Raw genomic sequence first — 12,762 nt, forward strand, 5'->3', positions numbered from 1 at the left:
GTTCAGAGCTCAGTTGTCCCCTGCATTCATTTAGCTTCTAAATTGTGTTTTCTTCCAAACCAAGTTTCTTTGGTGAAGGGGTGTTGTATACTGTGTGTTGGTTGCTGTTACTGATGTTAAGTTACAGTTCTAAAAGGCCTTTGGAGGGAAGAAATACCTGTGGTACTTGAAAAGCATCACCCATGTGCTCATTAGGGTGTGTTAACATCACCTTTGTCATGTGTTACTGTCAAAGGGCAGGAGTTAAACAGCTTTTCTCCAGCCATTGCTCTTTGGAGGATGGTACTATGGCTGATTTGTCTCTTTGCCTGGTGATTATACTATCTGGCTCTTATACTTGGCTTTTTTTCGGAGTGTCTTAAAGCACTTTACAGCCTGTGGTTGTATGTTGAGATTTACTGTGGAAAACTAGGTAATGGAATTTAGTGTGGTAGATCAAAACAACTAAAATTAGTTTTAAGGTTTTATCGTGCCTTATTTTATTGATTAATTGATTGTTAATATGTTTTGGAGGGTTTTTTTATTCAATATAATGTCAAGAGTCCTGAATATCTTAAAAGCCTGCACATTCTGCCAGCTAGAGGTTTCAAGTTGGGTGATCAGTGTCAGCTGATTTTTTAATGTTGGCAGCTTTCCTTTAGAAATGGGATACAAATTAGGACTGGGATTATAAACTTTTGACATGGGAGATAAACCAGCTGACTTTGAGATGAGACTGTGTCTAATCCAGACCTGTATTAAAAGTGCTATATACACTTTACTCCAAGAACATTCTTTGAATGTGTTGAGAGTAATGATTACAGGTGAGTGTTGTGCAGACCACGTACTCTGATCCACATATCCCACCTTTGTAAACTTCTTGGCAGGTTCTTTATGTGGAGGCTGTTACTGTATTAAGTTGACACAAGCCGTGAGTAAAGTAAGAAGACCATCTGTAACTTTTATTTTGTGTAGCTATTTTTCATGTACAACAGATGTAAAATCAAAGGTTAATTTGTACCACATCTTATGCATACTATAAAATCTTTAAAATCAGTTGGCATAAAATAGGAAATCAGGGTTTCCAATGTACAACAGAAGCAGCAATACAGAAAAATAATTGTCAAAAGTGAGCACTTTTGACAGACTTGATCAAGTTTATTTCTGTGAAACAAGTTTCATTTAAAAAAAAAAGTTTACTCTGCAACTACTGCTGACCTGTTTTAAAAAAGCATCTCTGTCACAACTTTAAGTACAAACCAGAATTTAAAATGTACTTTCTAGGTACTGATCTTTTGCCAAGTCCTTTAAGACTAGCCCTAGAAGAAGTCCTGGCCAATGGAATATTCTTCCTAATAATCCAGCCCTCACAAGTGTCCTAGATTTTAGTAACTCGTAGTTAGAAGAGGCTGCTTTTAAGATGAAGTGCATGAAAGATGTTCAGACTTACTTAAAGGGTATGAAAACACAAAATAGATATCCTTACACATATTTGTAAAAGTAATTCTTAATTTGCTTTTGGCCAATCATTATTTTAGGATACAGGTTAAAGATTAAAGGTAGTTACTCTCTGAGACATGAATGTTTACCCTGCTGCATGTGGTTTATAGATGTAAAAAAACCCCAAGAAACAAAACAACAGAAAAACCCCAACAAAAAACCCAACTGAAAAGATCCCAGAAGGGATTAGCTTTCTATTTACCTTGTCACCTGACACAAACTAAAGAACCTTGCCCAATAACTTCATCAGTAAACCTTTAGCTTTGAGAGGAGATCTGTGGAGAGAGTGGTTAGGGATTATTGTTTACTTATCAGTGTTTAGTGTTACACGTGTCCAAAGTCATTTAACTGCAGGGTTTTCTCCCCTCCCTTTTTCCGGTTCATATCACAGCTATGTCCAGTCTTAAATGTGATTTTTATATTGCATTCAGAACTATAAGGGAGAGGTTAAGAAATATTAAGGAGATTGTGTAGTGTTGGTGAAAGACACCAACTTTTTGCTCTTCTCTCCATGAACAGACAGAGCACTTCTCACAGTACTATAATTGTCTGTATCTTGCCCATAGACAGCATGCCACATCTCCCAGGCAGTTTGAAGGAGACGGATGCACTTCTATTTTTCAGAACCTCTTCCAGTTTCCTCCTTTTATGTTACCACTCCTTGTCTTTCATTCTCCATGTTTTTTCTGTGTCTTCCTTCATCCTGTAAGAGTGTAGTATCCCCATTTATCTGTTTAGGTTCTTAAGTAAAAGTCTATGTTGGCTATGTCCCTCATAGGTAGTTATGTCATTTCAAGACAGGAGAAAAGACAGGGAAACTCTTCTATGATAGTGGTACAAATAGGTGAGAAGTATAATATGGAACTATGGTGGATGATTTGACAGACTTGTGGAGTCCTTTGTGGGCTCTAAAGCAACAGATGCTATTGTGGGAATTAATTTCTTTTGCCAGAGGTTTTCTTTCTGTAGACTGGCAGTAAAGGGTGTCAGCATCCATTTCTAATATGTGATTTGCAACTATTGGGTATCAGACTGTTCACTCTAGCATGTTCAGTGAGAGTTTGTTGCTTGATTGAAGCTAAGATCTGTTGGCAGATGTGTGTATGGTTTGTATCTTTTTTCCTCTTTTTTGGCTCATCCATGAGTTACTATCCCTTCTGATGAAACAACTTCTTCTACTGAAGATCTCTCTGATAAGCATGCGAAGTCAACAGCTGCTGTTAGAAATTTGTTTTTCTTCACATTTACATACCCTCATTCTGCAAGCTGCAGAACATACAAAGGTGTGCTTCAATGAATTTTATTTGGATCTGAGCATACATGACAGAGAGCCTTGAAGGTTTATAGTTACCTGCAGATTTAGTGAATAAAACTCAAAGACTTTTCTTTTTAATACGGAAGAGTCATTCTTTTAATTTCTGCACTTTGACATAAGTGTGTCTTGTGTCAAAGGACACAAGCTGAAATACTTCTCAGTAGACTGTTCTTTTTAAACTTTTCCTTATTTCAGTACTTCTACAGACTTTCTTGTGGAGTTGTTGCAGGAAGCCTGGTTTTCTGTTGTGGTTTGCAAAAAATAGTCATGCAGCAGTGCTAATGTGTTATACTGTCTCAGTAGATAAACTCTTAGCTGTGAAATAAAAGGGAAAAATCGGATAACTGAATGTATCAAAATCTCTCCTTGCTTCAGCAAAAGGGTTGCAGTTCTGGCTGTGGCACTGTGATCACCACAAACTTTTGCTTTATTTAGGAATTAGGATTTGACAGTTCTTAAAGAAAGACCTGTGTGAAAGGAGTTTTCCCAGAAATTATCAGTTGAGCCATTTAGACTGTTGGAATGCACTCTGTTAGGGGAAGAAGAATGAGGAAGACATTAATACCAGGGAAATAAATTGATTTTTATATTCCAAACCGGTAACTTGTGTTAGTTGGTATTACAGGTTTCCTGAGTGGGGGGGGGGGTCCTTGCAGTAATAGTGTCTTGTTATTTTTAACTTTCTAAAGTGGAACAGCAAGAAATTTTCTTGTCAGAGCAACAATTGCTATTTTTCAGAAAATTGGAAACAGTGAGCCTGTAGTCTGTTCTGATTGGTTTGTGCGATGGCTGAAAGGAAACTGAGTGAATTTCAAGTTTTTTAAGAAAGTTATGCTTTAAGAAAAGCAAAAGGCAAATTCTGTCGTGGGTGAACTAGAACTACTGAGCTACTTGTACAAAGAGTTAGTTTGGTTAAAAAAAAACCTTCATGAAGATTTATGCATATGGTTGTTACCTATTTTGCTTGAATGTGAGCAGTTGAAGGGTGAAATTGTGGAGGAATGCAGGAACAAAACTGCACTTCTGTGTAAGCCACAACTTACTGTTAAGCTTGACACAAATTTTGATGATTTCCAAAGTACTGTTTAAGTGAATTCAAGTATAAATACAGTAGTCCAAATAAAATGGTGAACTTTACACAACTAGTACAGACAATATCCGTGTCAATTATTTTATCTATTTTTCAAAATTAACTTCTGCACAAATAGTAGTGGGTTAATCATATTAGTTAACTCATTGGGGAGAGAATTGTTCATTTTCAAATCATGCTTTGAAATCGATGCTTGGCATAACAAGGAACTCTGCATTTCTTAAAGTTCTATGCATTATAAAAGAGCAGATTTTCCGATACCTCTCTTCATTCTGTCTTTGCTACTAAACATAAGATACCTGTACTAAACCAGTTCTTGACTAGACCAACTTTGAAAACAAAATGGCACCTTCTTCAACTCTTCTTGATTGACAATATATTTTTACACATCTGTTGAGACAATATTAGCATTCTTGTTTGTGGAACATGTCAGAACTGAATTTATAGTAGAAACTTATTTGTGTCTTATGTGCTTCTCTACTATGAGGACCACATTCTGGAATTACACCAAAAAAACAGGAGCAGAGCTTGGCCCCTGCAGAACCTTTGGCTCCTAAGAATTTGTATGTCTTTTGTCCTGTGATAAGTGACCATTGATGTGCTGATCATGTGGACATTTTCAGACTTTTCCCCGATTGAAACTACTGCTGAGATTCAGATTGCTTAAATCCATTTTAATGTCATAGATCATAGAAGATTATTTACCTTCTCCCTCCGCTTTGAAGGCAGGTTTTAGACACAGTTCTTACAATGCGTAGCTTTCCAGAGCTGCTGTCTTGGAGTGGTTTGCTGAGATGTCCAACAGGAATTCTGACAGGTACTTTGGTTGTGCTTGTAGGCTTTGGTTTGGGGATCCGAGCTGGAGCTGAATGGCGGAATGCATCAGTAATCTTTAAATAAACCAAGAAAATAAGTAATGCATTAGTGAGGAGAGACAAATTGTGTATTTAGCTCATCAGTGTCTTTTCCACTTTGTAAAACTAAACACATTGCTCTTAGAACTGTTTGTCTGAACCTCCTTTCCTTAATAATGAGAATATAGCTTTGTATTTAATTTAACTATTTGATTGGTGAATATCAAAGAATCTGAATGGATTGAAATCCAGAATATGTAAAAGAGGGGTTTTCATAAGTATTTACTGCTAGCTACTGCCGAAGATGAGATACATAAATCCTTCCTGGGTCTGAATGTGTATAACTAGTTTTATGTTTTAATTTTCAGCATCAGGGCTTTGAAATTGAGTAAGGAAAAATGAGATGCAGTTTTCTTTGCCATGTGTCCCTTGAAGATTTTACCTTTAGGTGGCAGCAAAGTTTTTCTTTTGAGCTGCATCCCAGTATTTTAACTAAAACTGAACTGAAACTTGTCATTAATTGCTAAATAAAAAAAACCACCATAATTTTCATGTTAATCTTAAATTTATCGCTCATTTGTCAGTATGCAAGGAACTAGAAAGTGTTTTGCTTTAGTTACCAAAGGCACCATGTTAAGAAGGGGTTAATGTTGGAGGGGATAATTGTGTGCCTGTTGCATGGCTTTCCTTGAGTACTGAGTTGGAACAGTTCGCCTTCTATGTGGTATGGCCTGGTAGATGAGGCACAGTGTTGAGAATAAAATTTTGGGTGGGCTATTCCTAGCAGTGCTACAGTCTGAGGTAAATTTAAGAGATAATACAAAATATGCCTCAATTTTCTAACTATAAAAAGAATTAGATTGTCCATAATTTGCTAAGCATATTGAGATAAATATTTGCATATTCATGTAGCATATTGAATAGCATATTGAGATAAAAATATTTGAAGTCTTGCATGCTAAAGTGTGATTGTATCTCTAAGAAAGAGTTGTGGATTGTTTTGGTTTGTATTCTCTGTTTGTTTTGTTGTTTTTGAGAAGTGTTGCAGTTCAGAAATTACATAGGGTACAAAGAGGTTGGAGGATTCTATCATAGTTGATTGAGTAGCAGTGTTAGTGCTTCAAGAAGGTATTTGTAAGCCCAGATTTTTACAGGTGGTGTGCATCTAGCCGGTATTCAGGCTCTAAAGTCTTACTAAGTCACTGGGAAGCTAGGTGTGAAAATACTCCTGTGCTCTGGCCTGTAATTTACTTCAGCTTCTACTTCATTAAAACCACCATTTACAATATGGCCTTCTGAGCCTTCAAATTTCATGTCAGGCAAAATTTTCTTTTTGTGATTCAAAATGCTGTTCTGTTTTGCAGTTCTGAATGACAGCATTGAATACATTTGAATTATTATCCCTTAGTGCTGAGAGTTGTGTTACAGCTGATGACTTTGCCAAGGTTTGGTCTGATTACAGTGTTTATATTGCTCTCTTTTGTGTTACATTTGCTTATAGCTGCAGTAACTGAACTGGTGCAGTTGCTGGCATAGGCTTAGACTTTAGGATAACAATTGTATTATAGGGCTCTTTTCCTATGCAGATAAACAATAACAGTGTTATGTTTCTGTGCCAGGACAACTAACCTTGCACTTCAGTGACTGCATCAATAGAATTGTATAGCTGTAACTTCGGTTGTCAGAGGGGGATTTAACAAACTGCCCATCTAGTTCTCTTCCTCCCCATTCAACATTTAAAAATTGGGTTGTTTTTCATCATTCCTGATAAATTCTAGAGAGGAAAGTCTGAATAACTTTAAGGAAAACGCTGACACTTAATTTTTTTAATTTAATTACATGTTGGCTAGACTGAGGGCAAAACTTTGTTTTTGAACTTGAAAAACTGTGAATCTCAGGTATGACTTGTAAAAAGAACATTTTGGGTCAGTTGATTACATCAGTACTTAAACTGCTGTAAGATATACCAGTAAAGAAGGAATGGCATTATGTGGGAATTGTCTGGAAAGCTCTTGGAAGTAACTGCATAGAAATTTCTGCATTGAGTTAGTTGTGTGTACTGAAAATTTCTGTGCTATTCTTTCAGTTCCTCCCCTACTACTTAATCTGGAGGCATGTAGGCTAATACATTGGCTATAGCATGCATGTGTATTGGGATGTCCATTTTGATTTTTTGGGTATACCTGAGTGACTGAAAAAAGCCCTATGTATATATTTTGGTGGTCTTTTTTAATATAATTTTAAACTTTTATCTATGTCTGGGAAACGTATTTGCACACCGAGAATATCTTCAAATGTATGTAGCCTTTCTGTTTTTTCCTTCAAGGTGAATGGGTTTCAGTCTCACATTCTTTTTTTGACACTCGTATTCTGAATTTGCTGGCTCTGTGTTTATCATTACTATTTAGTTATGGTGCCTTGAGTTCCCATCTGTAGGCCACATTGTATATCTGTTATCTTTCCAAGTGAAGAAGAGGAAATAAAACATGTTTATCCTTCAAAAACCAAGCTGAGCTGCCTTTCATGTTCTGGAGAGCCCTTATATGTTCCCACCAGTGTTCTCTAGCAGCACTAGAAACAAAATGTTGCCAAGGAGCTACCTAAATAGTCATGCAGTTTCCCTTTACTTAATGTCTAAACACAGTTAAGTAAACATTGGCAAATAATTACTGCAGCAGCAAAGACAACCAACCCCAAAGACATTAAACTAGGCACATTTTTGAAACGAGAAGATTGTGGTATGGCTGTCTGGAAATACAATAGCATTGATTAGTTGAAGGTGTTGGACTTGGAAAAATATCAATGTTTTTGTCAGTAGTGCTTACTTTTGTGGAAATAAGCAATTAAAGCTCATTTTCAAGGCAAGTAATGACCTGAGAATCAAGAAAGGTGCAGTTTCATAAGGATCATCTAACTTCCTCAGTTTTAAATTAACTTCTGAAGTAGATGTCAATCACCTGTAATAAGAATTGGCAGGAGAAGGAATGAGAACTTGCTCCCAGTAGCTGTGTTATTTTATAGTGAATGACAGCAGGTACTTCAGGGACAGGGACAAACACTCCACAGGTGATAGATGTGTAATTTTCACGCGACTGTGATAATGGTCCTTCTTACTTTGAGTAAATCAACTGTGAAAGCATGCTCTGAAATATCATGATATATATATTTCATACATGCTTCAGTTATTTTTCCCCATGGATACAGAGGAAGCTCATCTGTTAATCATATGGGCTGCCAGCTATTTTACCACAATACAATGCTTGCTTTCTGGGGAGTGTCTAAGGCAAATGCGTGTGTGGATGGTGGTCAGGGGGAGAAAAATATGTCTGTTTATGTGCTGTTGAAGTAGACCTGCCTTTGGTCCTAATTTCTTTTTTAAGAAAATCTCTTTAAATCTGATGTGTGTTTTGCTTCCTGTTTGTACTGTATTTGTTTAAACAGGGAGCAGTACTTCTGCTGAGTTTTCTTACTCTACCTTGCTACAGTCAGTGTAGAACTTGATCTAGGAGAGAGAACTTTAGATAAGGTTTTTTTTCACTGTTTAAATGTTTACTTTAAGGCATATGAGTAACAGAGAGTATAATTTTCAGCTTAAGTGAAAATGGCCAGGGGATGGTGTTGAAGACCCTTCACAAAAAAGTCTAGTATCTATATGTACAAGCCTGCCGCTTGTACATTTAAGTTTGTACCTGGATGATTGTCTGCAGTCAGAACGTAAGCCAGGTCTGCGAGTAAGAACGAGTTAAGATTAAGCAATAAACCTGAATGTTCCCTTTGATCTCCAAACCAAACAGCTTTGGCTGAAATTTCAGGTTAGGCCTCCTCAGCTGCACAGGGCATTCAGATATTTCCTTTTCACTAGGTCTTAGCATCTGTCTTCTAGGAATCTAGAGGGAAAATTCTCCGTTGCTCTGCATTTCCTTTCATGCAGCCAGCTTGTGGGCGTGACTGTATGAAGATGTGTAAGCAGGAGTGGTATAAATAATCCTTACTTACTAACATTGGTAGGATCTTAGGCAGCGTATTGGCTGGCGTGGGGCATTGCATTGTCACACCAATATAAACAGCTCTGTAAAGGGAAAATGCTTTGTAATCTGTACAGTTGTAGTACTTGAGCTGTTAAGTGGGAAAGCAGTCGGGTTTTTTTTAAGCTGGAGAAAACAGAACTGAGGAAGGACATGATAATTGTCTTATGATATGTGAAAGTCTGTTGCAGAGAAAATAGTTTTCTAAGTCCAGTGGCAGGATAAGAAAGCAAGCACTGGATTACAATTTCAGCAAAGTAGATTTAGTTTAGAAATTAGCAAGATTCTTAATGGCAAGGATATTTCAACCCAGTTATAGATTCCTGGAGTAACTGTCACATTGTCATTGCAGAAGTTTTTTAAAACAGGATGAACTGGGCATTTGTTTGGAAAGTTTTAAGTAAAGTTGTAGTAAGGGAATAGCCTAGAAAATGTCCTGAGGTCCCTTCTAAGCTACATTTTCTGTGATTTGTACTCTTCTGCTGATACTTGGCCTATTACAGGACTGTTGATTTCAATAATATGACCTATTTGATAGAAAAATACAAGATTAGAAATAATTTCCACGTATGTAACATGATTTGCACTTAGGTACCCAAATGTGTCACCATGATCTTCATGAACACAAAGTTTAAATCTACTTCCTGGTAGTGGAGAAAAGCAAAGTTGGAGGCAGAAGTTGTATTCCTATTTACTAAAATTCTCTTACCTTGTCTTTACTGGGAAATGTGATAATCATTTAAACAGAAGATAGTTTAGAAATTGATTTTTAATAGGTAAGAGACAAGATGCAGCGAAAGGTAAGGTTATGCTGTGGGTCAACTCTGCTAGGACAAGGACAAGTGGGTGATCAAGTGCTCCATCCCTGGCGGTGTCCAAGGCTGGGTTGGATGAGGCCTTGTGTGGGATGGTTTAGTGTGAGGTGTCCCTGCCCATGGCAGGGGGGGTGGAACTAGATGATCTTGAGGTCCTTTCCAACCCTCACTATTCTATGATTCTATGATTCTATGACCATGTGGTTGGCTGATTTCCTTGCTGGTAGGAGCAAGGAAGGACCTCAGGCACCATGTTGAGCGGCTAGAGTCCCCAAGAGAAGTAGTTCATCCTTTCTAAATACTAAACACACTGTGATATTAATTCTGTCCGGGAGAGGGTAGTGCTGGCACTTAAATATTTCTTCTGTTGCTTAACTGTTAGTGTATTTATATAATACATTATTTTACAAATCTGCGTGAGATCATTAAGTCTCTTGGTTTAAAGCTGTGCTGCCATTTGTTGAGTGAGATTCTTGGCAGCAGGTATTATTCTGCAGATTGTGGGCAGATAAGAATATATGTGTTTGGGTATGCAGTTTTTAACAGTGTTTGGAACTGCACTCATACACCTTTTTAACACAAAAATATTTTCAGTATCAATATCATTTTTTCAAAAGGTTTGAATATATTTTTCTCATTGGTAAATATATATGTTGAAGAAGCTTACAGGGGTGACCAGGTTGAGCCCAAATCTGTTCTGCATGGAAAAGGAAAAAAAATCCTCTGGTTTTACCATCATGGCTTTTCCTCTGTCTGGGAACAGGCTGTTTTCCTCTATGAAGGCCACATAAAAGGTGTGTTATTGAGAGTCTTTATATACATATATACATATGTGTATATATAAATTATATTTAAAAAAAACCCTCTATCTTTTGTCCAGCCTGGATTGGTATATCTAAAAGGATAATGGCTTTGAGTTTGAAGCAGTCAAGGTTCTAGTCACAATTGAAGCTGCCTTACTGTGATTCTGCACAAGCCAATTAACTTCTGTCCTGAAAGAGTGAGTTCTTCTTACTACCCCAGAAGGACATTAATGGGACAGATGAAGGCTTGCTGTATATTTGGAGTGCTTTGTGATGTATTTGCATGCTAGGTTGCAAATCTTCAGGCAGTAGTGGTAACATCTAAGATGATGGGACCACAGCTTTGGCAGTGATTCCGGCATAAAGTGCTCATCCTTTTTGCTTGCCCTGTCAGTTATATAGCTCTTTTGTAGAGCTTTACTATGAATTAGATCCTGGTTTTGTGTTTTTGCTTTTTGTTTTTTTTTTTTCTTTTCTCATAACTATTTGTGGAGTGTGGTGGTTTGTGTTTGGTGTTTTGCTGTGGAGTTTTGTGGGTTGGTTTGTTTGTTTGGTTGGTTTTTAATCCAAGTTTGTTTCTTGACCTGGTTCATGGCGCTGTCTTCCTAAGCAGCGATGACAGCATAACTGAAATGGCAGCATTTTGGACTATGAGATGTGGTAGGGGTAAGAAAGGGGAGGGACCTCCTTTTGTCCATTCCCGTATAAAGGCCCGGTGATGGCAGACCACTGCTTGACTAGTGGAGAGTCATTGATTAGAGCAGGTCTTTTCTCTTGTCTTCAAAATCTGTATCCCAAGAGCACCTTGATCGGTGAATAGAGGACAGTCATGTTTAGTTGGTAGCTCTGATATTTGAGGCTTTCTGGGTGCCTGCAGTATGGTGGGTCATTGCGTGACATGGTGGCAGACAGAATTCAGCGACATCTTGGGGCCACTGACTGGAGGTTTGTGAAAACGCTTCATGCTTCTTAAATTTTTAAGGTTGGTCTTTTCTTTTTTCTAAGCAATTTCCCACTTACAGTACTTGCTGTCAATTTTAAAATGTCTTTATACACCCACTTGTGCTGTACTTGAACCAGAAGATCTTTTTCTCTAGTGTTTCTTGGTAATGTTTTGATAGTCTTTGCTTAAGCTTGGAGTTTAGGTGGTTGTCAGGTTTTGTTTTGCCTGTCTCAAGATCTGTTTGCTAGGGACAAAGTCATCTTGCACATGGTTACTCCATTTCCATCACCTAACCCTGCAGCATCCATTCTATTATAATCAAAAAGTAGTGCTGTACAACTGTGTTTCTGATTATTTGTTTTCCCGGTGTGGGGAACACAACTCCTTAAGCCTCAAATGAGATGTTTACATACAGATCTTTTTTCTTATTACAGCTTTACATTTTGTCCCCAGACACCCTATTATCTGCTGTGCTTTGGATCACGAAAATTAGCTGGCTGCTTCTGTAGTTTTGTCAGTTCCATTTCTTAATTAGCTACCTGAGGGAGTTTTTTAAGTAACTTGGAATACTACCTCTAAGTTGAAGAATGGGCTCTTTGCTCTCAGAATATAACTATTGCCTTTTTTTTTTTTTTTTAACTCCTTTTCCTACCCTCTCCTCATGCATCCTCCCTATAAGAACAAAAATTACAAGTATTTCTTCTGAAATATTTAATTACAGTAAAAGAATGACTAAAAATGCTGATCACTGAACTGTTTGAGCTGCCCTTGCTCACTCACTGAAATAAAACTGAAAAGGTGCAGGGAAGTTGATAAGTGCTGCCATTTTTCATCAGTTACTTCTCCCTTTCTAAAAGGCAGATTTTAGACTTCAGAGGACATGGTTGCTAAGAGTTTTGGAAAAGAGAAGGGTTGATATTATGATCTGCTGAAAGTTGCTTTTATGCTCTCTTTCACAGTTTAATCCCTCTGATATATGCTGTTTGCTTTGTGACCATATTTCCCTTTAACATTTAAGTGGTTCATTACATATTGTCAGATTTTTGGCTTTTGGGCAAATGCTGAAAACAAGTATCTCATCCTCCAAATTAACAGCAATAACTTACCATTTATGGAATACTTGAAATTCCTAAAAACCCTGCCTTATTTGGTTGAATTCTTATATGATTATGCTTGATGGGTTTTTTTTTGGTGGGTCTTTTTTTTTGTGTGTGTGTGTGTGTGTGGTTTGTTTTTTTTTCTTCAGAGTGTTTAAATCAATTTGCAGACAATTAATTTAATTTTCTCTTGCTCTGCTGTTTGCTCTTTGTCTGCCAAGGAAGTAGGTGAATGATTCCAGTCAGCAAAATGGACATAATCTGAAATATGGAGCAATGGTATGAACACTTGAGGTTAATTTGTAAATTGGTAATTTGAGTCCTTAAGATATGCTTCCTAT

The 12,762-nt window shown here is 37.3% G+C and overlaps 1 protein-coding gene across 12 annotated transcripts in view; it reads left to right on the plus strand.

Moving 5' to 3' along the window:
- Positions 1–12,762, plus strand: part of CMSS1 (cms1 ribosomal small subunit homolog) — a 258,974-nt gene that overhangs the window by 5,328 nt on the left and 240,884 nt on the right. The window lies entirely within an intron of this gene.

This window comes from Lathamus discolor, chromosome 4 (genome assembly GCF_037157495.1).
Source record: "Lathamus discolor isolate bLatDis1 chromosome 4, bLatDis1.hap1, whole genome shotgun sequence".
NCBI classification, from domain to species: domain Eukaryota; kingdom Metazoa; phylum Chordata; class Aves; order Psittaciformes; family Psittacidae; genus Lathamus; species Lathamus discolor.